Source organism: Ceratotherium simum, chromosome 10, assembly GCF_057802395.1.
Source record: "Ceratotherium simum simum isolate JZ-2026a chromosome 10, ASM5780239v1, whole genome shotgun sequence".
NCBI lineage: Eukaryota > Metazoa > Chordata > Mammalia > Perissodactyla > Rhinocerotidae > Ceratotherium > Ceratotherium simum.
The window spans coordinates 14979865-15007201 of NC_141909.1; the positions used below are offsets into that span (position 1 = coordinate 14979865).

Sequence of the window (27337 nt, forward strand, 5' to 3'; positions counted from 1 at the left end):
CAGCTTTACATTAATTTGGGATATTAATTCCACCAGCGTTTTTGATGGAAGCTATAATTTATATCACTGAAAAACCTTTCTGCAGCTTAATATTTGGAGGTGTAAGAATACATATGACATTAAGTATTAATTAGGCAAAGAGACATGAGTAAAGAAACTGTAATGTACATAAACTTAGGGCCAAAGTTAAGGCTAAAACATTTTACAATTAAAATAGGATTAAACGAACAAGTGTCACAGGTCATGCATTAATCAGAAAGGACGTAAACCAAACCAGAGGCACACATTGCTAAAAAAATATCCTCAACTCCCTGAAACACCTATAATTATTAATTATTTATAAACAACAACTGGAAGTGTTGACATTGTATATTCCCGTAAAATGAAACATAAAATAATAATGCCTCAATCTTATACAATCCCTTCAAGTTAATGATACAATTGAAAAAAGATCCTGTGAAATTTTAGGTGAGTAGACATTGATTACCACCTAGAAATGGCATCTATTGTGTTACTATCTCAGTCTTTTCTCTCATTAAATACTGTCTCTCTTCTTGACACTAATACTATAGAGAGACAGTATGAAGTGGCCGATCCAGCCCTGAGATTTAATCTTGACATGCCACAAACTTGCTGAGTGACCCTGAGAGAGGTTTGTATTGCTCCGGCCCTAAAGTTCCCACTTTAAATAAAAGGGCTAGAATAGTTCATCTTTATTTCCTTTCAATGAATAGTCAATCATTTCTATTTCTATGGTTTATTTGATTCATTTTCTCTGCTCTTACTCCTCACTCAGACAAAAATATTGGTGGTCTGATAAAAAACAAATGCAATTCTTAGCATATTTGGTAGCTGCAAAGTCAGTTTATTAAAAATGTTATTCATTGTGATGCTTCCAGGCTCAAGTAACAGAAAGTCTAACCTCGTGCAAAAGTATTATCTCATATAATAAGATAGCCACAGTGTGGATGGGCTCAAGGTTGGGCGAAAGATATCTCTGCTCTGCTATTCTGGATGTCAGTTTCTTCTTCAGACTGTGGTAAGTTGGCTATCCTAGATTCAAGGGTATAATGGCGAAGATGAAGACCAGACTCATCATGTCAAATCTCCTGGGAAAATGTCATCCTTCTCCTCTAAGCTAACAGACGATAGTTCAGAAAAGTATCTTCTCCTTTCAGTCATATTATTAAAGTAGTTTGGCAAGTAGCTATTGAACACCTAGTACCAGTCCAGTGTGATGCTAGGAACTGTTGGTGATACAATGAAAAGAAGTATAAAGGAAAACTCACCTATATTTCCTATCATTTTTTTTCAATTTCCATGTTTATTTTGATGAAATGGAGTGAAGTAACATCAAAATGGATTTTTTAAACTAGTTCATCAATACTCCCAACAGTACATTTTGAATGATCCATCTGTCTCACCTGATTCTTCAGGATTCATTCATCACGCGTTACTTTACAGGACCTGGTTCCGTGACAGGTATTCTATTCCATTGATCTGCTGGTCTATTTTTTACCCACTAATTACTATAGCTTAATTAAATTACACATTTAATTCTTCTAGTCTTATAGAAAGTGTTATTATCTCTAGGACTAGTCCCTACATATTATTTTTCCTTTCCAAAAGTTCCGAATTGTTTCACATCTTCTTGTTCTTTAAGATAAGAACGAAGTTCCGAATATTAATCTAATTTGTAAATGGAGATAAGCTTTATGAATCTGAAAAAAACAAACATCTACGAATGACCAATATGTCTTACTGCATGTCAATGCCTTCAAGTCAATAAAGTAAAAAAAAAAAATGAAAAAAAAAAAAAGGAAAACTCATTCAGTCTTTCCTTGTGGGATCATGACTAATTCAGAAAATGAAGTCTATCTGTTTTAGAGCCGGTAAGCAAGACAGAAATACTCTTTGCATAAGGTTAATCAGTCTCTAGCTGAATCTCCAGGTACAGTCAGACAGTGTGACCTCATTCTTACTCCTAGAACAGAACAAATTCCATACTGGTAAATTCCATACTTATGATTTTTTTTAATGAATTTATTATCATAGGCTATACTGACCTTGTTCTTGAAGTGACTAAAGTTCAGCAATGCAGAATGCATTTCAGATTGCAGTGGATTGCAACCAAGGGCTATTTGAAATGCCTAGAATAAAATTTTCAGCATGATAAACATAGTAAAACACGAAAACATAATCATAGCTGCTATAGATTAAAATATGGCATAAGGTATGTACAATCCATTCCCAAACCCATTGTTCTCAGATATAACCTGTTTATGTATTGGTAAATACTGTATTACAGTCTAAAAATGTCCTATGTGATGAAATAGTAATCATAATATCCAGGCACTTGAATGTAAAGATTCATAGAGTCAAATGGTAGTATTTGTTAAAAACACTGTAATATGAATACGTCACAGAATATTTAGCCACGTCCCTATCTTATATTTCCAACAACATTATAGTAACACTCACGTGGATGCCTTCTGGAGCATATAATTGACAGTTTCTCTGTGTTGGAGACATGGTAGTAGAACTCCTCCTGGGTCATAGGGTATGCACATATTTTATTTTCATAAATGCTGCCAAATTACCTTCCTAAATGCTTGTACTAATTCCCACCAGCTGTATATGAGAGTTTTTGTTTCACTACATTCTCATAAACACACGATATGATAATACATTTTAATTTTTACCAATCTGGTGGGCAAGAAGTGGCATCTCATTTTTGTCTTCATTTGTACTTCCCAGGTTCCCAATGAGATTAAACTTAAACACTTCCTATGTTCATTAGCCGTGATAAGCCTTTCTCCTAAAAAAATGCCTATTTGTTCTGTTTGCTCATTTTCCTATTAGGATATTTTCTACTTTATATTGACTTTATAAGTTTTTCATATATATGTTGGTTCTTGTGGGTTAAAGCCTTTTATTCCTTTACTCTCATTTCATTTTTTTCCAGCTTTATTGACATATGATTGACAAATATGAATTGTGTATATATTTTGGTTGTACCATATGATATTTTAAAGGAGTATAATGTGATGATTTAATATACATATACATTCTGAAATCATTACCATAATCAAGTTAACTCATACATCCATCATCTCACATAGGAGTGCAGATATCTCTTCAAAATACTGATTTTATTTCCTTTGGATATATAACCATAAGTGGAATGCTGGATCATATGGTAGTTCTATTTTTAATTTTTTGAGAAACCTCCATATTGCTTTCCATAATGGTTGTACCAATTTACATTCCTACCAACATTATTCAAGGGTTCCCTTTTCTCCACATCCTTGTCAGCACTTGTTATCTCTTGTCTTTTGGATAACAGCCATCCTAACAGGTGTAAGGTGATATCTCATTGTGGTTTTGATTTGCATTTCCCTGATGATTAATGAAATTGAACACCTTTTCATATACCTGTTGGCCATTGGTATGTCTTCTTTGGAAAAATGTCTGTTCAGGTTCTTTGACCATTTTTTAAGCAGGTTACTTGTTTTTTTGCTGTTGATTTATAGGAGTTCCCTATATATTTTGGATACTAACCCCTCAATAGTTATACGGTTTGTAAATATTTTCTCCCAATCCATAGGTTGCCTTGTCACTCTGTTGGTTGTTTCCTTTGCTTTACAGAGCTTTTTAGTTGGATGTAGTCACACTTATTTTTGCTTTTATTGCCCATGCTTTTGATGACATATCCAAAAAATCATTGCTGGTGTCAAGGAGCTTTTCCCCTATGTTTTCTCTAGGAATTTTCTGGTTTCAGGTCTTACATTTAAATCTTTAATCCATTTTGAGTTAACTTTTGTGTACGGCATAAGATAAGGGTCCAATTTCATTCTTTTGCATGTGGCTTTCCCAACACCATTTACTGAAGAGACTATTCTTTCCCCATTGTGTATTATTGGTGCCGTTGACAAGGATTAGTTGACCATGTATTCATGGGTTTATTTCTGGGCCCTCTATTCTGTTCCATTGGTCTACATGTCTGTTTTTATACCAGTACCCTGCTGTTTGTATTACTATAGTTTTATAATAAAGAAATAAAAAGCATCCAAACCAGAAAGGAGCAAGTTAAATTGACATGATCAATCTTATGTATAGAAAATCCTAAAGATCTCACCAAAAAACTGTTAGAACTAATAAATTCAGTAAAGTTGCAGGATACAAAATCAATACACAAAAATCAGTTGTGTTTCTGTAGAGTAACACTGAATTATCTAAAAAACAAATTAAGAAAACAATCCCTTTTACAATAGCATCAAGAAGAATAGAATATTTAGGAATAAATTTAACCAAGAAGGCAAAAGATCTGCTATAGTACACTGAAATAGTACTATAGGACTGTAGTATCTGATATAGCATCTGATCAGAAAGTACCTGATATGGTACACTGAAAACTATAAGACACTGATGAAAGAAATTGAAAAAGACATAAATAGATGGAAATATATATCATGTTCATGTATTGAAAGAATTAATATTGTCAAAATGCCCATATTACCCAAAGCAATCTACAGAGTCAATGCAATCTCTATCAAAATTCCAATGGCATTTTTCACAGAAATAGAAAAAAATAATTCTAAAAGTCCTATAGAACCACCACAAAGAATCCCAAATAGCCAAAACAATCTTGAGAAAGAAGAACAAAGCTAGAGGCATCATACTTCCTGATTTCCTTTATTCTCATTTTACAGTGGTTTTGGAAGGGGAGAAGAGATGAATGTATGTGGCCAATCCACTCTGTCAGCCAGTAGTCCTGAGCTCTGCATATTTAAGACCTCTTCACTCTGTCGTACATGCTGGTTTATATACCGTAGCCGAAGCTGGAAGGTTAGCATGGCCTCTGACCTGTCCCTCCAACATATCACCCACAATGGTACTTCTAATTGCCGCTCTCATCAAAGGGACAGATGGAGAGAATGCTTTTATTCTGCAAATACATGTGGAAAATGGATATTTTCCCATGGATTTAGTAGGAAATTTAGTTACTATGAGTTCTTTAAATAATTTGGATTTTTTATTTGTTCTATTCTTGATAGGTTTGAGCACCATCCCAGAAGTCAAGCGAGTACTTATTTAGGGTCATGAGGAATAGCTTGGCTGTTTTAAAACTGGGACTGGGGATGAGGGAAGATTCAGTGTAATGAGATAGTCTGTCATTTCTGTAGATTTAATTAAGAGCTCTTTATTTTAGATTTGCCCAGATCATTTCACGGAGAAACATCCCACATTAATTCTCATGACCTTGTGCTTCCTTTTTCTTTTATTTTCATGTGTATATTGCTATGGTTTTAAAGAGTCACTCCTAGTGAAACAGGGAATTTCTTCTTGTTTTGTGACTAAATGATACTGAAGCAGTATGCCAATGAGACATTCATTATGCAAGGTGCTGAGGCAAAGAGCCCAATGATTGGTGAAGGAAATCGAGCTTCATCTTTGGTATTTTAAACTACTTTCCAAGACAGATTATAGCAGTTCACCACAAAGGAAAAACAATAGTCTCAAGTAATTTTATAAGACAAAAGAATAGCAAGTATATACTATCTTCACTTAAAAACACATAAACTGCATGCAGTCTGAGTTTTTCCCAGAGTTCCTGAATAGTAGGAGAAAAGTTCTACAAAATGCATCAGCCAGAAGTACTGTGCTAAATTGCCCAATTACTCATGCTCTATAGAAACTTTCAAAATGCAGTTCACACCACTTGCTGAACTTGTTACCTCATTTTCAATTGCAAGGAACAACAAAGTAGCTTCTTTTTCCTATTTTTGGGGAGTGAAAAACGAGTTAGGTCATAAACTATATATGTATCATTATCATTTATATCTGAAGAGGGTATAGCCAATTATATTATGTCTTGTGTGTCTGCAGGGCAACAAATAGAGGCAGGAGAAAAGTCAAGACGGTATTCGCACACAGACTGGCCATACTGATATGGAACAGACTTCAGGCTCAGGGCAGAGCAGTGGGAGGCGAGCTGGTGTTTAGGGTGCATGAGAGGCTCCTTGGGCTCAATTCTCCTCCAAAAGCCCAGAAGGAGGCTGCATCATAATGGAAGGTGATGAATTTTGGCATCAGCCATGGCTCCCCAAAACATTAGCCATTAGCAAGGCACTTAACAGTATAAGAGAAAAGGGTATGATACTTCACAGGGACTCCATGAAGACTAAGAGATACAATCCGTGTAACACGGCCAGCACAATGTGCTGCACCTAATAAGTGCACAATTCAGTTCCTTCAAATCGCTCCTTTCGTGTTACATAATGGATCCCAGTTGTTAAACTGGGTGTCATTATTATGCTGGGATGATACACTAAAGAGCAGGGCACAGTTTCAAAACCTTTGAGCAGCTATATATAGAGTGACATGATTCTGTAGGACTATCACAGACCTCCTATAGCTGTATACCCAGTAGAGCCTCTGCCAGTAAGTTCTGCCAATTGTGATCAGCCCTTCCTTCCTTTTCTTATATACTTGAGATTCTTCCTCACAAATGTAACTTGAAGCATTTTTTTCCACTGCTACAAGACTTCTTCAAGCATAAAAGTAAATATCTGAAGATGGGGCAGCTCTCTCAAAAAAAATTTCTTTTAAAGACTAATGGGTGCTCGCTTCAGCAGCACATACACTAAAATTGGAAGGATACAGAGATTAGCGTGGCCTCTCCACAAAGAGAAATTCATGAAGCATTCCATATTTTTGTCAAATGACTATGTTGTACACCTGAAACTAACATAATATTGTATGTCAACTATACTTCAATAAAAAAAATAATGACTAATAAGTGTTTATGTTATAGGAGGAGGGATAAAAAAAAAATAACTTTCAAAGCAAAACAAAAGCTGTTGCTCTGTCACCATCTAAGACACCTGGGGTCTGATTGCTTTTTAAGGTTTTCTTCACTCCTTTATAATCTACATAAGTGTGATAGGTTCACAGTTTAATCAAGAATGGCGTCTGAGACAATGCTATAGAAAGAAAGTCAGCCTCATCTAAGCCACTGCCAGACCCTGCGTCATGGGATCCTTTTTATTACAACCTCTATATAAGATGATTAGAAGTTTGACTTATTAGAAAATATTTTATTGGGGCCAGCCCGGTGGCGCAAGTGGTTAAGTGCGCGCGCTGTGCTGCGGCGGCCCGGGGTTCACAGGTTCAGATCCCGGGCGTGCACCGACGCACCACTTGGCAAGCCATGCTGTGGCGGCGTCCCATATAAAGTAGAGGAAGATGGGCATGGCCAGTCTTCCTCAGCAAAAAAAGGAGGATTGGTAGATGTTAGCTCAGGGCCGATCTTCCTCACAAAAAAAAGAAAGAAAATATTTTATTGGTTGAATTGCTAACTAGCTTTCCATCCTTAGGCTCCTTTTCTGTTCTTTTAGCTGGATCCATTGCTCAATCTAGCCCTACATCCGGGAGGCAGCTCTTGCCTTCTCTTTCTCAGCCAGACCTCAGAAACCTCCGAGTTTCTTTCTGGATCCCTGACGTCAGCCTTTGCTGCTTTCTCTCTCTGCTTCCCTGACCTTTTGTGAACCAGAAACAAGGAGCCTCTTGCAGTTCCTCTAAGATCCCTGAGTCTCCTGACCCCCCACCACCTGCCACTCGGAGGGCTCCTGGCTCCGTACTTCTGGATGAAGGATGCTCACCCCACTCACATCGTCCTCCTGCCTGTGCATGTACACAATGAAACACCATTGATAATTTTACTGAAACTCAGTTGCTAGGAAAGATTTTTGTCTGTTATGATCCTGAAAGAAAGAGATTCAACTTCCTTGATCAGACCTTTGACTATATTTTAAAAATTTGAATTGTCAAAAACAATGTGATAAAGGCTGTTTAGAAATTTTCGGGAAATAAGTCTAAATTCACTGGTTAAACATTATCTCTGATGTTCATTATCTTATTTTTAAAGAGCTACCATTTATTGAGCACTTGCTAAGGACTTGGTGCTAAGGGTTTACTTAATACAAATCATCTCATTTAATTCTTGCAAGCTAACGTTATTCTCACTGGTAATTAAGTAACATGTCCAACATATGGCCAATAACAAATACAGTGCATATCTTTGAGCCCAAGCAAGCACACCCAGGAGCCCACAACTCAAAGCCCCACACCAACACCTTCTACAATAAATAATGTATCTGTCCTTCACTTAGGTTAGACAAGTTTCAGGGTTTGTTTCCAACTATAAGTCTGGGGAGGGCCTGGGCTGAAATTCTCATAGATCTCAACTTGGGAAATATGCACAAAGGAATCGTGAATACGTGCTTTTTGATTACGATGATAATAATTAAAAATAAAATTGTATGAATGATCATATGGAATACTGATTAGACCAGTTTAAAAAAAAACCCTATCACCTCTCCACTAAAGATACATTCTAGCATCTTGATGATTTAATAGAAGATTGTTACATTGCAATTCCCAGCTGCACAAAACCTATTCTCAAGCATGATCATTATAATCTCGTGCTTTATTAAACATCTGAAAGGAATGGCATAATGGTCCTTCAAGGACAGCTCCATTAGGAAAAAAAAAAATAGAATAATCTACAGTATAATGTGTTTAAAATGCTTTTTAAAATAGTGTTGTCATTAAGGTGATCAGCACCTGGGTTATTCTCATTGAAACAGCCTGAGGTCTGCTGATTAAAGAGAGAGCTACACCTGCTTTTCTTGGCCCATTAAATGAACCAAAGATATAATCTACACATGTCTTCATGTGGTCTAGTTTCATTAGGACGAAAATCTTCAAAAACCAGTTACATATCAGTGCAATAAACCAGGTTGGGAAATAAAGGAGTGGAATGATACGTAGCTTTATGGACCAATAAAATTTAATTGACTATATATATATTCACTTAGAAATTGGTCAAAATGGCCCCAAAATTCAGTTTGATGCAAATAGAGCTGCCTTCTAAAGTCAGAACATGATTTTCTAAAAGTTCACCCTTCTTCATCTTTTCTTGGCCAAAATTGTATCAGGCATTCAGAAGGAATCTTGCCCGACAGTTGATTAATATTCCCCAATTCGCGTCTAAGATTATAGGTGGAACTCTACTGGTCTGAAAAATGAATAATAAGATTAATAAAACTTATATTTCTATTGTGACATAAAATACACAAAAAACCTTCATGTCTGTTTCCATTTCAAAATTCCCACATCAACAATATTATGATTCCCATTTTTGAGGTGAGGAAGATAAGGATCAAAAAGATTACATGATTTGCCTGAGTTGACATGAAACCTAAATGGCTAAAAGAGGATTCCAAGCCAGAACTTTGAACTGGCCCTGGGCTCTTTATACTAGGCTATCTTATTTAAGTTAAAATTTTCCCCTTACCTGGTGCTTGCCATAAGTCCCAAATCCTCCAGAACATTATTACATGCTTTGTAAATGAATCTGTAAATGGTTTGTGAAAAATGAACCTCTTAGACTCAGCAGGCAGCCGGCAGTGATAGCTGTTCTCAGCCTGCTGTGAGACTTAAGGCAAGTTAGTAAATCTCTCTGAAACTTAACTTTCTCTTCTTAATATCAAAATAATAACAGACTTGCCTTTGAGAGAATCAACGGAATAGCATATCAGAGGAACTCTCACAGCACTTGGCACAGAGTGAGTTCTCAAAAACGACTATTTAATACGCATCTCAGTTTGAGCATTTGCAGAACCTACGTGATAATTAAAGCTGTGAATGTAGTTTTTTCTTTTCAAAGATGGGATTATTGGAGGTAAAATAAGTGGAGAGTGGACTCGATGGCATGCTCATTTATAAAACAGGAAATAGAAGAGCACTGGGAAGAGAAAGAAACAGGAAAAGAGCAAAAAAGATGAAACATAAAAGAGCAAAAAAGAAAAATAATGATACCTACACATATGCACATACCAGCCTATGGATGACAATTGAATGGCCCAAAGCAGATAGAATATTTACATATTTTTTAAATCCTCCTGCCCACACTATGAAATAGCTATTGTTGTTATTGTCCCCATTTTACAGAAGAGCAAATTGAAGGACGGAGAGGTTAAGAATGTTACCCAAGTCACACAGCCAGTAGATGACAGAGCTGAGATTCAAACCGTGTCTGTCTGCCTCTAGAGGCTGTGCTCTTTTTCCTGTGCTATTCTGCTCCTTGTCTAAGCTAGGAGTCAAAGGCAGCGGAGAGGTTGAGTGGGTACTGAAAATACTCAATTACTCAACTAGGGGATCTCTGCCTTGAAGGCAAAAACCACCTGAGTGTGCTATGGTTTGGACACACCTGGCCCGGTGCAGCAGGTCACTAAAAGCTTGGGACAACGGGACCACAATGCAGACACCGTTCTTCGTGTACTTGCCAAGATTGTTGAAGGATCACTTAGGTTGAGTGGTTGTGGCTGAAAGACATGGAACTTTCCCAGCAGTCCATTCTAAACATTGGGCATGTGAGGGCTGCCCCTTCATTGAAGGCTCAGGGAGGTCTGGGAGCGCTGGCTGCAGCACCTGCCAGGCTTTCTCCTTGCCATGGCATCCTCTGGGCTTTGTCTTCGGCTATTCTTTGCCCTTCTTACTCATCAGCACGGCCACTTCAGTTCATCCATCAGTAGCTGCTTTAGGCATCTCACTACCTGCCTTACCCACGCAGACTCCAACAGGTGGCGCCCTTCAGTACCGCCACTGTAGTTGGAACCAGTTCAGACAGGGTTGTATCTTGCTAGTTATGTGACCTTTAACCTCCTTGACTATGTCTCCATCTACAGAAGTTGGCCAACAGGACTTACCTCTCAGGGTAGGTGCAAAGGTACAATGAGATTATATCTGTGAAAATACCCGGCATTCTATAAACGTTTATTGGATCTGGACATCAGTAGCAAATATTACTTTATGAACAGCTGGGCGGACTGTTTCTAGACCCTCGCTGTTGGTGACTCCATCTCAACTTTAAAGATGACCTATAAATCACCTGGATTAAGTAGTTTAAGAAATTGGATGTGACATCAGATATAGGGCCATCTCTTTTCAGCATACGCAATGATGGCATTTTGCTGTAGCCACTGCCGCCAACAAAAATGAGTGCAGCCAAAATATCCTGAGCCATTATTATATATTGTTAATGTCACTTTTAACATGGGAAAACTGCTTTTCTGTCATTTTTATGAGTAATGACTCACCTGTGCCTGGGATGCAGTCACTATTTTGGCTTTTCTCATAGAAGTGGATGTTTTGGAACACAAAACGGTTGGTATCAGAATCAGGATAGATCTGCCTCACCCGTACTGTATCGTCCAATCAAGCCTCACCAACCAGATTACAATACACTCATGTTTGCAAAACAAATAATTTTCTCAATTAGCCCAAATGTATACCCAAGCAGAATTTTTTTTTTTTAAATGATCAATGGGTAATTCTGATTGACCAAGTTAGGGATAACGAGTTCTGGCCAAATCTGAGAGTGAATATGGAAATTTGAAGATGCCCATTTAGATAACAATTTCTAGGAATGGATACGTAAGAATGAGGGTAAAACCTAAATAAAATATTGTTTATGCTGAAAAGGAACTTTATTTTAAAGCTAAGGAACTGGGGGCCATAACTCAAAACAACGTAGTTATACATCTAGTAAGTACAAAAACTAGAAATAAAACTGGAGTCTTTTTCCTCCAAGTCTAGTGTTTTTTTTAAAAAAAGCATTTAAATATAGGGGCATGAAAACCTAAGGCAGATCTATTACTTTATGAACAACCAGGTCCCTCCTACCCTAACACCAGGGAGAGCCCAGCTGTACCTCTCTCCAAATTTATGAATAGCCTAGGAAGGGCCCATGGTCAGTAGTGGGTTGATCAAAAATCCATTTCCGGGGCTGGCCTGGTTGCATAGTGGTTAAGTTCGTGCGTGCTCTGCTTTGGTGGCCTGGGGTTCGAAGGTTTGGATCCCGGGCGCAAACCTATGCACCACTTATCAAGCCATGCTGTGGCAGGCGTCCCACATATAAAGTACAGGAAGATGGGCACAGACGTTAGCCCAGGACCAACCTTCTTCAGCAAAAGAGGAGGATTGGCAATGGATGTTAGCTCAGGGTGAATCTTCCTCACCAAAAAAAATTAAAAATAAAAAAATTCATTTCCATTGTACTAAGAAGGGTCTAGATTCAAGGGGCTAAACCAGAAAGCCACCTTGACTGACCTTCAGATTCTTCCTGAAATTTTCCATTTCTCCTTAATTCATATGCACAGGAGATCAAGATAACGATCTATGGTGCTAACTTAAGGTGCCTGAAATTCCCGGCAAATAAATTGTTTGAAGCAATTTTCTCACTAAAAAATCTAGAATTTATTATCTGTCTGGTATTTATTGTCATTGACATCTGTGAAGATTTTCAAACAAGAATGTATTGTCTTCCACATCTCGCTCCAGTTCAGTGCACTGTATTCCATTCAGGACTTTTTTTTTTTTAAAGAACCATCTGTTTAAAATGACTTTATTAATGCATTTTGGTGTATTTTTTGACATGTCTACAAATTACAGATCATAAATTTTCTAATAACAAATCGTTCATAGAGCTCTAAGCAGAACCTAACATAAGAATCTAAATATAGAAGTGGTATTTACATATGTACCCAAGTAATTCATACATAATAGAAGCCGTGTTCGCTGAAACCAAGATCAGCGGTAGATGAGCTCTAACACCCAATACAATGCAGCTACAGAGTTTCCATTAGGGTCTGGGGAACTCGGCCAGGTGTAGAAAGGCTGGATTGTACTCTCATTATACATCTCTATCTTATCTCATTATTTTCTTTAAAAATATCATATTTGACTTGAAGTTTAAGGCATATGTTTTCTGGAAAGTTTGTACTCGGACCATTATTCCCTTATCATGAACAATTTGACCACTGGCCCTGTTGCCATTGGTGTTCAAAAGAGCAGAAGGAGAATTAGGTCTAATACTCTTTATTTATAAATATCCACACTGCATCTCACTTTCTTCTGCAGATTGTAGAATTCTTCAATGACCACACTCCATTAAATCCCACAGCACCTTTTCTTATCTCATGACAGGAAGTACCTAAGGGGATTGGGACTAGGATGCTGGGTTACCTGCCTAGAGTACATGAGCTGCTGATGAGAGAGGGAGGGGCCCCTATGCCTAGAAGCTGCTGAGAATGGTCTTTGTTGCCATCTTACGAGGTTCCTTCCTTAACCCCAGGCACACCCATAAGCAGATTCTGCCCAGACTCTTCGCCAGAGAACCCAAATAAAACGTTATTTGTGCAGTGAACACTGAATTTGTTACAACAGAGACAGGGGACTTCTGTTTTTAGCTATTTACATTCTAAAAATGGATGTATGTACTTGTTTGGCTATGATACTCTTATTCATCTTGTTAACTTTTACTGTTGTATATATGTACATCCCATTGTAGTTTATTTACCCAAACATGTTTAAGTCATATATATATGTTTATATATATGTATGTATTTTTTTTTAATGGAGAGCAAGATATGATACCTTCTCCATGAAATCTCATCTCTTGGCTTGGTGACACTTATACGTTTATGGTTCTCATCTATTCTGAATGGTCCTTTCTCTGTTTCTTTTTCTTGTTCCTTGTTTTCCTTCTCTTAAATGAGTATGAAATTCAAGGTTTGACCTCTCTGCCTCAATCCCTAACATATCCCCTGGGCTGTGGCACCACATTCTAATTATCTCAACATGTTCGCATCTATTTCCAGTGATCTGCCTAATCAACGTATTTGTATTTCAGTCTTCGGCATTCATTACCTAGCCTAGTCAAATGCACGTGCGCACACAGACACACACACACACACACACACACACACACACAGGACCAACTCCTCCTTCTAATTTCCCTAATGCTATTTATTGTACCACTATTCTCTGAGTCAATCAGATTCAAACCCACAGCCATCTTTAATTCTTTTCTTTCCTTCACCAAATTGTTACCATCACGGGCACTTCATGATGGGGGCAGAGTTGCATATGCTTGCTGACATGGCCTTCGTCTTTGAGTCCTCATTTAATTCACTCTGAATACTACTAAACACCTCTTTGATTGTATTAATCTTATGCATAAAATATTCACTAAGGCTCTGGAACCACCACATGAAGCTTCAATGTAATTTAATGGAATTAATCTGACACTTAAGACTCTACCAAATGTAGGTATGTCTGTGCAAGGTTACCTTTCCATTCCAACCTTTTGTTTCCTTGTTCTCCTACATACCAACAAGCCTAGAAGATGCTTTCCTATTTGTACACCTGCTCTTCTCTCAGGTTTATCCCCTTTACCTACATCTACTGAAATTTTACCCTCCTCCAAGGCTCAACTCAAACAAAATTTCTTCTGAGAAGCCTCCCATGCATACTCCTGGGAACCTCTTTTTCTGCCCCTAAACTGCTGTGGCACTCCAGACAACTCATACCACATCTATGACACAGCACCTTGATTTGTCCTCATTTGTACCTTTGTCATACTTCATCACCATAGTGTCAGCATCTTGAGATGGAAACCTTGCTTTATTGACTACTGTAGCTCTGCAAGCATCCAATACATGGCCTTGTACATAGCAGGTAAGCATATGTTGAATTTTGAACAATGGGCATTTGAGTTCCCAGGAAGAGGGAGGAGGTGCTGTAAATCAGGAAATCGAGAGATCCCAAGGTAGAATTGACAGGGGATAAGAATTGACAGGGGATAATTTAAAATAAACTGTGCATGTGGGAGTTACACAGACTCCTTCAAAGATGCTTTAAGTTTCATGAAGCCCAGGATCTTCAGTGACCCCAATGTCCACGCCCCAAGGAGAATCCACTGATTCCTAATGTCAGGCTTACCTTTCCCAGCCTCAACCTCACTCCTCTCCCTGCGGCTGGACAACTCAAACCCTTGTTAGATTCCAAGGGCCTTTGCTAAAAGCTCTGCTCCAAATCTTTATTTCAGCCATTATAACTGGGCTTATCTCTTCTTCCACCTAATACTCCAGTCTGGTAGCTGAATTCCTTTGCTTTACGCTGTGTCTATGCCTTATTAATCTTCCCTATCCCCAGTCCACTGAGTTTTAGATTCTAGTTTGTGTTTCAGTACCATCCTCACACCTCCTCCAGCATAAACTCCTACACTTGAACCTCAGCCAGGTGCCGCCTACCTGCTGAAGTAGCTCTTGATACCAAGTGCTGGCCTCCTGTAAAGCCACTGCCATGCTCCAGCCACCTATCTAGATGCCCCCATCAGTCCTTACTATGAAGTCTCCCTTGTGCTAGCTCTTGTTGGCCTGGATATCTACTTTGGCAGCCCCAGGAGATTTACTCCAAGAGCAGGCAGCTGGATGTGTGTCCACAGTGCCAAAAGCACAGTGCCCATATGGGAAGGTCTGGATTAGAGCCCTGGACCCTTGCCCTCTGACCCTTCCTGTTCTGGTTGACCTGGCTCTGACCACAGATGTGACCAGTTGGCAGGAGGCCAGCTGTAGGGAACCCAGAAACACACAGCACAAACACCATGCCCCCTTCAGAGCAGTCAGGATCAGCTACTGCCTCCAGATTCTCCTGTCCTCAGGTTACCCCATAAGGCTGTGGTCAGAAAAATACCATGGAACACACTTCAGAAAAGTGGAACATTTTTAAGAGGAAAGATATGGAAAATATCATTACAAGCCGCTATACTTCCATAATAGGTGTATAGCATGCATCTAAGCAATAAATACATGCACTTTGAATTGCTCCAAAACCATTGAAATAAACAAATTTCATTTTTAATGTGTGCAATAAAGTTTTTCCCTAGGATATCATTAAGATTGCTGTAACTTTAAAAAAAAAAAATAACAACTGACTTGTTCTGTATTCCTACAGCTCAGAATAAATAGATCAACTAACTTTAAAGTTGGCAGGTTTACAGTTCTCACAGAGAGGAGAAATTAAAGCCAAACTGAAGATAAAAAAGTAAGTATTTTTTATATTTATGAAGTCTTAAAATTACAGAGCTGAACATACAAGGTCAATACAGAGCTGGCAGAGAGCTGAAGTTAGATATTTCCTACATTAGCTTTATTTCCTGAAGTGGGAGAGTGCGATCTAGGGGGTGGAGATGTGAGCTGAGTAGTAGATGAAGGATGGGCGTGGTTCCCACGCTCTCAGCAGACTGCTCCTCCTGAGCCAACATTTACAGGTAAATCCTCAACTCAATGCTTTGGCTAAATCACTTCCCAAAGATATGTCAAAATATGATTTATGAAATATAATGTTCTCTTGAGTATTTGCAAATTATCATGTCTTTATTTTGTAATTATTCTGTGTTTATTTTCTGTAGGAGTTGCATTTCCCTACCCATCAGCTCCACAGCACGAGATCTCTGCTTTCTTTCTTTAGGGGCATAATCCCAGTGATGACAAAGCGCCTGACATGGCAGTTTCTCAATAAAAACTCACTGAATGAATGAATACATTTTTACTCCTATGACTCCCATCAAGGGAGCTCACCAACCTTAGCATCTATTCATGCTCAAAAAAATGTTTTTTCTTCTTCACTAAATATATAAGGACATCCAAGCACTGTAATTTAAGGTGTTATTTTCAAAGGTAATATTTTATCACTTTGAGACCCTGTCTCTAAAGCATGAGTAAGAATATTAATCTTCCTTGTATTTGTCTCTCTAACCACTAGAAATTTATTAACATTTAATTGTCTTGAATTTGAATTTGGTTTCCAAGAAGCTTCAAAGAATCAACACACTCTGAGTAAATCCTTGTAAGATATTAGTTTTGGATCTCAAAGGATAGTTAATTTAGCTTGTTTACATGACAGATTTGGATAGAGTTAAAGGTTAAATTCTACCTTGAAAGTCTAAATATAACTGACAGTTGATATTAATAATTTTATAATTACTGAAACTATGATTAGAATTATCTAAATATCTTCTGCTACTAAAAAGTGTCATATGATTCCTACTCATTCTTCTAGGAGAGGACCTGACTTTTGAATTTTCATTACCCCTAAAATTATCAGCTTCAAAACAGCTTTTATGAAAAGAAATTAACATAAACCTTTAAATGAGGATTTTCTGAGCTTCTTGCTCATATAAAATTCAAAGTCAACAATGAAATTACCTAAATTAATCATTCCTTCATTCACTCAAAACATAAATATTGAATGTCTGGTGTGTTTTGTTTACTATGCTAAGTTCTGAGGATGCAGAAAAATAAAACCCATGAGATACTGTCCCCATCCTTGAGGAGTGTAGTGGGGGAGTCAGTTTTTATTTGTTGATTTAATAAGCATTGGTCTTTATGAAGACAATATGACTTGGGTTCACATTAGGCTTGAAGCTTCATGAGAGTAGGAGCTAGTCTGTGCTGCTCACTGTTGAATCTCTAATGTCAGGATATTAATAAGTATGTACTAATGTGTAATGCTTTCCAAGGTGCTATAGAAAGACAAATGTAGGAACAGAGAATAACACACAGTGTGACAAGTGAGATAATAAAGGAATGCACACGTTGCTTTATTGGCTAGAATGAATGCCTAAGTCGGGCTGCACAAGCCAGAGAAGGTCTGTCAGAGAAGACACCGTCGGGATGAATTATCAGCCAGGCATGAGAGGGTATTCGAGGCAGACAGAACAGCACGTGCCAAGACGTGGAAGCATGAGATAACACGGCATACTCTAAACCCACAAACGTTTTGGTACAGCTGGCAAGGAAATTTGAAGAGTGCTGGAGATATAATCAGGATTTTTCTTATAAACTGTTACCTAGGCAAAAATAATGCATCTGCAAGAAATCTAAGTAAAAAATTACTATGGGACTAAAGTGAATTTCTCATAATTATTTAATCAAAGGATAGAGGAATTTTCCCTATATCATTTACAAAGTTTAATTAAGAGTTTTCTTTTCAAATATTAGTATTTTTTATTACTTCCAGGAAAACAGCTTAACAATTTCTATATAAGCCTGGAATCAAATGAGAGCCACAGCTGTTCCTCAGTGTAATGAGGATTTAATATTCTAATCTTCTATAATCTGAAAAAGCCAGCTTCAAAAACTGCAAACCTCGCACCACCATTTCCCCCAGTCTGATAAACTATCTCAACTGCGTACTAAAAAAACATAAATAAATTAATACACGCATCCAACCAACAAATAAATGGTAGTTCTTGGAGGCTGTAGACGTTCTTTATTTTGTATGCACACCCAGGAATAATTTCTAGTGAGTGCTTCGGGAGATTAAAACCAAAAAAACAAGGGAGGTCTGGTCGCCCTTGGAGAAATGGAGGAGAAAAAACAGCCCTCTTCCTTCGGGACAGGACTATGGGGCTGAGGAATGGTGGGGACAAGGCACAATGCGATTCATAGGAAGGCAACCAGGGCACTAGTGTATCTCAAACTCAGCTGTGTGAGGAATGACTGAAGGTCTGGGATGTTTAGGTTGAAGAATTGTGTATAAAAGGAAATAATGATAACTTGTCTTCAAGTGTTTGTAGGGAAAGTGTGATGGTTAATTTTACGTGTCAGTTTGACTGGGCCAGAGGCTGCTCAGATATTTATTTGGATAAACACTATTCTGGGTGTTTCTGTAAGAGTATTTCTGGATGCAATTAACATTTTAATCAGTAGACTGAGTAAAGCAGATTGCTCTCTCTAGTGTGGGTGGGCCTCATCCAATCAGTTGAAGGACGTGTGACGAGAACAAAAGGCTGACCCTCCCCCAGTGAAGAGAGAATTCTCCTTCTGATGGCCTTCAGACTGAATTTGGCTCTTCCTGGTTCTACAGCAGCTTCCAGCCTTTGGACTTGAGCTGGAATACCAACTCCACAGATTTTGGACCCAGCCTACATTATCATGTAAGCCAATTCCTTACAATAAATCTCTATAGATAGATACATGGCGACACAGATAGAGATAAAGAGATAGATATACATATAGATATATCTCCTATTGGTTCTGTTTCTCTGGAGAACTCTAATACAGAAAGTAACAAAGAAAGGGGAATAGCATGAGAAAACATGAAAAGTTAAGAAAGTATAAGACATTTTTGGGTGACAGTGGATAGGTCAGTTTACATGAGTAGAGTTCTTATAGGGGCATTGTGGAGAAGAAGATGGAACAATTAGATGGGAGCCATGGGACTGATTCCTTCAGGTGTCCACATCACTGGATGTCTTTGGGTGGGGTGGGGATGTAATCAGCATGATGTTTTAGGCAGATGTGTCTGAATGCAGTGCATAACCTCCTGGAGGAGACAGAGTCTGGAGACCCCAGGTCCAGTCACACGCTGAGGAAGAGTGAGCTCCTCCATACAAACCCAAGTCTGAATCAAAAGAACTGGAAAATATTTGGAGCTAAAAATTAGGTTGGCCAACCTGGCAAGGGGGAGCCACACTTCAAGCGAAAAAAAATCATTGAACAAAATGGAAGACGACTGGAATTGTCTTTCTCTAAACATCACAATTTTGCAATTTTGGCACTTTTCTGCATTTCTTCTAAATAAAGCTGCACAGTAGAAGAGAATTGTCATGACTTCTTGGGTGCCTCTGTGACAGCTTCATCTTTCAAGCAAATCTCTAGAATAAAAAAGGGATTCTCAGGCCTTAAAACACCCCATGGTATTGTAAGTCTTTTAAGCCAAAACCAAACTATAGACTAAGCAACACTAAGCCCTAAAACTGGAACCTTCCCCATTGCAGTAGGTAAACACACTACTCATAGATACACTGGGCAAACCCCAAACAACTCAGACTACAAGCGAAGAAGAGGCAAAAACAAGCAAGGTGGCAGATAAAGTAGTGAGATTATATAAAGGGCAGAATAAATTGAAATGCTCTGCAGAAATACCTAAGTTGAATTCTCATTCTCTCTCTCTCTGTAGGCCTTTCACTTTTCGGACAACAAGGGAACCACTAAGGTTAGCCTTAAAAGAAACTATTCTATCATGTTTAAGTTTCAAAAGCAGTACAAGGAAAGCAATAAGTATCACGTTAATATAGTACCTCTAATGTGTCTCTAATGAAAGATATCGACCGATGGTAGACCTCTGTTTGCAGTGCTTTTTAAGGAATAATGAAATACTAGACCAAAAGGCTGGGCAAATCCAAAAAGGAGTAAAGAGACACTAGATCGCTGATGGATTTGCTATGAGCTGATTTTGGTACCAAGTTGATGTCCTGATGTTAACAGGTGTCTGAGCCACACCTGAATTTACCTTAACCTTCACCCTCGCCCCACACCACCCAGCTGTTCTCCCCAGGGTTAATTTCTCCTAGAGAATATTTCTTGTACCTTACTGAGAAGAGCTCTCCCCAGTATCTCCTCACATCCACTCTGCTCCCACAGCGCTTGTTAATAACAGCAAGCTTTCACCTAACTTGCTCCCATAAAATAGCCCAACTGTTCCCAGGGACAATGATGCCACAAGATTTTAAGAAGTAAAACCCAGACCACTATACTTTTTGCTTCTGTAATTTAATGTTTTCTTTCTGGCATCAGCGATGGGCTACCCACATCATATTTTCCTCCTGCTATTATTTGTAAAGGAATAAACGAAGGCCACATAGCTGGAACAACTGTGGACATTGCTGGCCCTCTAGGAGTTTTCCTTGCAATGTCCCAGGCCAATGCTGAAATACGTATTCTGGGGTAAATGCCCATTGTGACTTGGAAGTTTATTTTAAATTGAATCTTTAATATGCAAATGTGAGATTCACCTGGGGCACCATAAGAATGAAATCTATCCTCCATCCTGTCTTATGCGCTTACATTAAAGGGAAGAAGAGTAATTTTTAACACACCCCTACAATGGTTTTATGCAAATTCTTCAAGCTAGGCAAATTATTTTTGTGTTAAAATTTTTCAACCCCATAAAAACAGGAGTGAATTTATGTGGCATTTTTAAACGATGTTAGGCACATTGTAAAGCTATTTCATCTCATTTATAAAGAAGAGTGAACATAAAAAGAGGCCATGGCATAATTAATAGTGAAATGATTTATAGCACCAACTCCTTCTCCATACATATTTATGTATTTTCTGTAGTCTGGTGCAAGTTCTTCTCCTCCAGACCCCCAATCCCTGCTCTTGCCACAGGAGAGAAAATAGTATCAGGCGAAACTCACAATATGGAGCTTAAATTCTCTAACACACACACATATGCGCACACACACACTTGCCCCATACTCTTATAATGGTTCCCAAACCTGGCGGCCCACTAGAATTTCCTGGAGGGCCCTAGAAAATACTAATACCTGGGTTCCACCCCCAGAAGGTCTGCTCCAATTGGCTTGGGGGCTAGTCTGGGGCATTGAGATTTTTAAAAGGTCCTAGGTGAGGCTAATGTACAGTCCAGATTGAGATCTACTACATTAAAGTATTTTAAAATAATTAGGCAAAGCTACACCATGGAATTTAAATCACCACTCTTATTTAATAACTTGAAGAGGCCATGCTGTAGGTTGTTCAATTTCTAATTCACTGTGAAATTTATGCTTTATAGCAAATTCAACAAATATTACTTGAATACCTACTATGTGCCAGGCACTACAGTAGACCCTGGAGATAAAATAATTAATAAGACAGACATGCCCTATCTTCACACAGTGTAGAGTTCAGCAGATATTTGTGGGCAGCTTTTTCTCCTCCCTGTACTTCAATTAATGTTCTACCCATTCTTGATGGTTAGACTGTAACAGGAGGCTCTTGAAGTAGGAAATGGATTTTTCTACTTGGAACTTGTTTTCAAATTTCTTACAAATACAGATGAAAACTAGTGAACTCATATACCTTTATAACAGCAATAAGAACACAGATAATAAACTGATTTGAAACTAATTAACATTTCAAAGAATCCCTCAAAGATAAATAGGAAACATTATCTCTGTATGAAGATTTGATCTTCTGTTGTGAAGTTGATGAGAGAAATAAAAGTTCAGCACAAACTATACTTACCACTCTTAAGATAATAATAGTCAGATCTCCATCAGAAGTACTGAGTTACATCACTCTTCTCCTTCCCATGATGATTGATGTGGGTTTGAGTATAATTTGAAATAAGCTCTAAAATATTTCTTAAGCTTTTCAAAAGAGTAGTTTGGACTATAAAAGATGTGCAGAATAGTAAATATGCCAGCATCATTTGTAGGATGTCATTAATTTCTCTTGACTATGTTCAGCTGAGAAGTCTGCTCACAATGGTTTGATGAGGTAAATTGAAATAATTGCTCCATTCTTACATGGGAGAACACGAGCACAATGAGCAGAGTTATCAAACTCACAATCCAAATAAGTAGCAGAAATCTGAGCAAGAATTGATTCACAAGAAAAACAAATTTTGGTCTTTTTTTTTTTTTTGTGAGGAAGATCAGCCCTGAGCTAACATCCATGCCAATCCTCCTCGTTTTGCTGAGGAAGACCAGCTCTGAGCTAACATCCGAGCCGATCTTCCTCCACTTTATGTGGGACGCCGCCACAGCATGGCCTGACAAGCGGTGAGTCGGTGCACACCCAGGATCAGAACCCGGGCCGTCAGTAGTGGAGCACGCGCGCTTAACCGCTACACCATGGGGCCAGCCCAAATTTTAGTCTTGAATAGAGCCCACCACAACTTTCTCACGGCTGACACAAGCTGCATAAATAACGCCAGCAAGACTTAGATAGCAGTATACAGAGATGTTCTCAAACATTTCTATTATATATTCACCAGGCAAGGAGTGCATTTCTCATTTTGTAATTATCAAAAATCCCTATGGATCTCTCTAGAATACCAATTTTGAAAGAAACTTCTTTATTTTTATAATTTCCAAATATTCCTTCTAGCTCAAGCTTCATTTCAAAGCAATGCATATGTGAATTTCTAACAAGGTTCATTTTTAAATAGTATAATGAACCACGCAGTATAATGCCCAAGTCACTCCCAGATAGACTGCTGAAAGTTCCAGGCCAGTAGGAGATCACTTATCACGTCCCATCAGACATCCACCGTGAAAACGGCACTGCGGAAGTTGACACAAACAATACGCATGCACGGAAGGGTAGAAAGATGAGGACTCAAAGCTGGAAGATATTCATATTTTGGATTTTTCCATATTGTGAGTCAAGAAGGAAGACTAACAATGAGTTGTCTTGAAGATCATGATAACTAATATATGATCACAATAACAAAAACGAAATAAAGAACATAATAAGATCACAAACAACTAAGATCAATAACTAAAACAAAATAAAGATAACTGACAGTGATTGACATCTGTTCAAGCCCCTACTTGATCATTTTCAATGACAAAGTGCTCACCATGTTATTAGGGAACTTGTTCTACTGTTAGACTGTTCTAGTAAAGCACTGTCTGTCTGCCATCGGTGCTCTCATACAACAGTTTCTATCTATTCATTCTTCCATATGCTAGCCATGCAAACATTTGAAGAAACTTACCATGTTTGCCATAAGTCTTCTCTTTCTGTGTTAAATTCCTCAGTTCCTGAAACACTTCATTGTATTATATAGTTTTCAGATGCCCTTCCATTAAATTCAACTACTTTGAATGCTCTCTGGTTTGTCATTATCCCTGTCAGTGAGTTAGTCTCCAAACTAGACACAATATTCCAGATTTGAGCTTACCAGTGCAAATGTCTGTGGGAATATATCCTCCCTTGTTCTGGGCACTTACGTTTTTGTTGCTATGCCATGCTGTGGACATAGGGTAAGTTTGTGGTCTACTGGACCCTCAGGGTCTTTTTTCACATCAGTCATTGTCAAGTCAAGTCAGGTCTCCCCAACTCTGAACTAGTGTAGATAAGGTTTAGAATTCAGTACTTTACATTTATTCCTGTCATATTTCATATCTGTGGTTGAAACACATCATTCCATCCTATTAAGAAAAAATTTTGATTCTGTCATCTATTCTTGGCCTTGGCCTGTTCAACATTTTTTTAAAATAACTCATGAAGACAAGTTTTAAAATTTATTTGCCATCCTTCATAGTTTATGTCTTACACAAAACTCAGAAGTATGTTTTCTACGTGTTAATGAAGCACAATTCACCCACAATTTCCTGAAATGCTACTTTGACAGAAGAATAGATCTTGAAACTGATTCCCCTTATGCAATGATTATAGAATATCCCGGTCAAGATATTAATTTGGCTTCAGATTCAAGGGAAAATATATTAATTGCAAAGTTTTTGCTCAATATTTGCATAGCTAAGAGATGGCCCATATGGAGTCAGTGGGCCCTGGAATGTTTCCATTTTTTTATATTCCTACAGATTTCAGTGCAAAGATCAAACATTTGCAGAACAATAAAGTTCATGAAATTGTTCATAATCTCTCTTCTATGGGCAGGGGCAATTGTGAAGATTACGCTTCTCTTTCTCAAAGTATGCTTTGACCCTCTTATCTCTGAGAATTGTTCTTGAGGTTGAGTGCCTATTTGGATGTTGCAATTACCCAATGGATGACTACCAAGATGAGTAGACCTATGGTACGACATGCTGGCAAGGAGATCTTAAATCAACCACACCTGGGAGAAGGAGGTAGGTAAAGTCTCTCAGGGGATTATTCTAGACTGAGTAAATCAGGTATTGACTAGTGTACTGCTGGGAATGCTGTGTCTCAGATCGTCTGGAGGGGAGGTGGGAAGAGAGATAGAGTCCTGCCTGTGAGTGGGGGTGGCATTCTCTAAAGGGAGCCAAAGTATGGATGTGTAAAGATATGCATATAGACATGTGAAGAAGCAAAAGTATAGTGTCTTTTTTCTTCATAACACTAGTTGCTAACTGAAAGCATCATTTTTATTTGATCTTGGGGTTTTTTTAATCTTATTTATCTTGTTTATTTGATTCTTTTGAGCAGGGACTCCCATCATATTTTTTTCTCTTGTGTCCTAGCATCTAGAATTGTCCAGAGAGAGGCTCTCAATTACTGTGTGTGGCCACAAGGACATGTTGACAGACAGACTGAGACAGGGTGGGACTTGAAAGTGGCAGAGAAAGGACCTAGACTATGTCCCTGAGAGAAAATCCTTATTAAAGATTGAATCTTATTAGTCCTTTTCCCATTAGTGCACACCTGAACAGCCTGAGTGGTAGTCACGTGAGCAGTGAGGGGAGAGAGTGGTAGAGGTGAATGCAGTCACTTCCACGTTTACCACTCTGCTAAAGTTCATGACAAAGAAGATAGGGCAAATATAGGTGACTGTAGTCAGGAGGTGTCAGAAAGAGACCAAGGATAAAGTGAATGCCCCTGATTGTATTAGAAGTATGACATCAAGCTCCTCTTTCCCAAATATGCCAGAAGAGGTTGACTCTTGAAAGACTGTTACTTTAATTATGTATTTACGTAATCATGAATACAACTACCAAATGAGACTACGGATTACCTTTAAGGTGACATGAATCTAACATTTTACATATAGGTGATCAATTAAAAGAGTCCATCTGACTCTATTATCATGCTGTCCAATTTCTCCCTACTCACCACAAGCGTATCCACATTGGTAGGAAAGCTACTGGATATCTTAATAAAATAAAGAGATACTGTATCTATGGGTTATGGTTTTTCCTTTCATCTGCCTGTCCAGTAACTGTATCCACAAATGTGTGGAAGTAACTTTGTCATGTCTTATTCTTAACGTGCCAAGAACCATCTCTTTCTTATGTAATTGTTCAAATATAATTTGTTAAGTATTTGTTTCAGAAGTTTTTTTTTGCCCCTCGGGATCCTTGATTCAAAAAGGTTTCAGATCTATAGATATGCATAACTAATCCACAGGAGGTAAAATATATTTGATCCAATAACGCTAAGGAAAAAAGTAAAAAAAAAACTCTCAGGAAATGCACACTATGTTACACTTTACTCCTATAGTGTTACATTTCAACTGACATAAGCAGAGCAATTGGTAAGTTGTGGAACTGCCTCTAAGTCAAAGGATACAATGAGTTGTAGTGTACCAAGAAAATCACTGCATGAATAATTTAGCACTGATGAAGACACTTTATGTGTTGGGCCCCTGGGTGACTATTTTGGGCATCCCACAGTTGCAAGTCATGGCTAACGGGCAAACATTCCTATAGATTCCATGGGGTCACACAGCATCAGTGGGTTTGAGGAGGCACCTCCCATCTGCTTGCAAGCAGACATCATATCATATATCCCATTTTCAGAGGTTTCAGTAAAGTTATTATTCCCATTTTGCATTTTTACAGCACCTATAATCAGAGCTCCCAGGCACTATACCTTGTTAATTTATTACAGCCATTTCAATTTTGCTAGTTAACTCTCAGGTCTCCCTATGTGTTAAGCCCTAAAATCAGTAGGAAGAACTGAAACTCTGAGACACTCAAACCAGTGTACATACTTAGGAACCAGAAGACCTGGGTGCCAATACTGGTTTTTCCACTAATTGGCTCTATGACTAGCGGAAGTCACTTCTTATTTCTAGGTCAAAGTCTTCTCATGGGTACAACGTCAGGACTCTAATATCCTCTTCAGCTCTAAGACTTTCTGGTTTTGTATATCAGAGCTCTCAGGAAGACGTGTCTGACAGGTATCTGTGCATAGATATGGATTAATCTGTTCCTGAGGTCACTCTTACTCTACACTCTTTAAAGGTATCATCCATCCTGGTGCTTGGCAGCTGACAGCTCCCCATGGAGGACTCCGTGTCAAATCTAATTCCTTCAGTCCTCAGAAGCAGAAATAAATAGGAATGCCTAGGGCTAATTTAGATGTCCCAAGCTAAGCAAAGGGAACTGATTCCTTCATGAGATCTATTTTAGAGTAAAAATGGTTTGCAGAGTGCAGTGAGGAAATGACATTACATTACAAGAGCATGGGGCCGGCCCCGTGGCTTAGCGGTTAAGTGCGCATGCTCCGCTATTGGCGGCCTGGGTTCGGATCCCGGGTGGGCACCCAGGCACCGCTTCTCCAGCCATGCTGAGGCCGCATCCCACATACAGCAACTAGAAGGATGTGCAACTATGACATATAACTATCTACTGGGGCTTTGGGGAAAAAAAAAGGAGGAGGATTGGCAATAGATGTTAGCTCAGAGCTGGTCTTCTTCAGCAAAAAGAGGAGGATTAGCATGGATGTTAGCTCAGGGTCGATCTTCCTCACACACACAAAAAAAAAGTTACAAGAGCATGTTAGTAATTAATGGTATAGCTTAAAATGTCAATTTAAGAGATTATCCTCAGTGAGAAATCCATTAACCAAATTTAAACAACACTGACAAGGTCCCTTTGGTTGAGGGGGAATTGGGGAATTTGGGTTACATAGAGGGGGTCAGAAAATGCAGCTAAATGTTTCTTGCCCTTCACATGGTTACCATTTAGCAGATAAAA

The 27337-nt window shown here is 38.5% G+C and overlaps 1 protein-coding gene and 1 pseudogene across 1 annotated transcript in view; one reads left to right on the forward strand and one right to left on the reverse strand.

Annotated features, from left to right (window-relative positions):
- Window positions 1-27337, reverse strand: part of LOC147916061 (heparan-sulfate 6-O-sulfotransferase 3-like) — a 529293-nt gene that overhangs the window by 84768 nt on the left and 417188 nt on the right. The gene's annotated exons all lie outside the window — the stretch shown is intronic.
- Window positions 6623-6719, forward strand: LOC147916062 (U6 spliceosomal RNA; annotated as a pseudogene).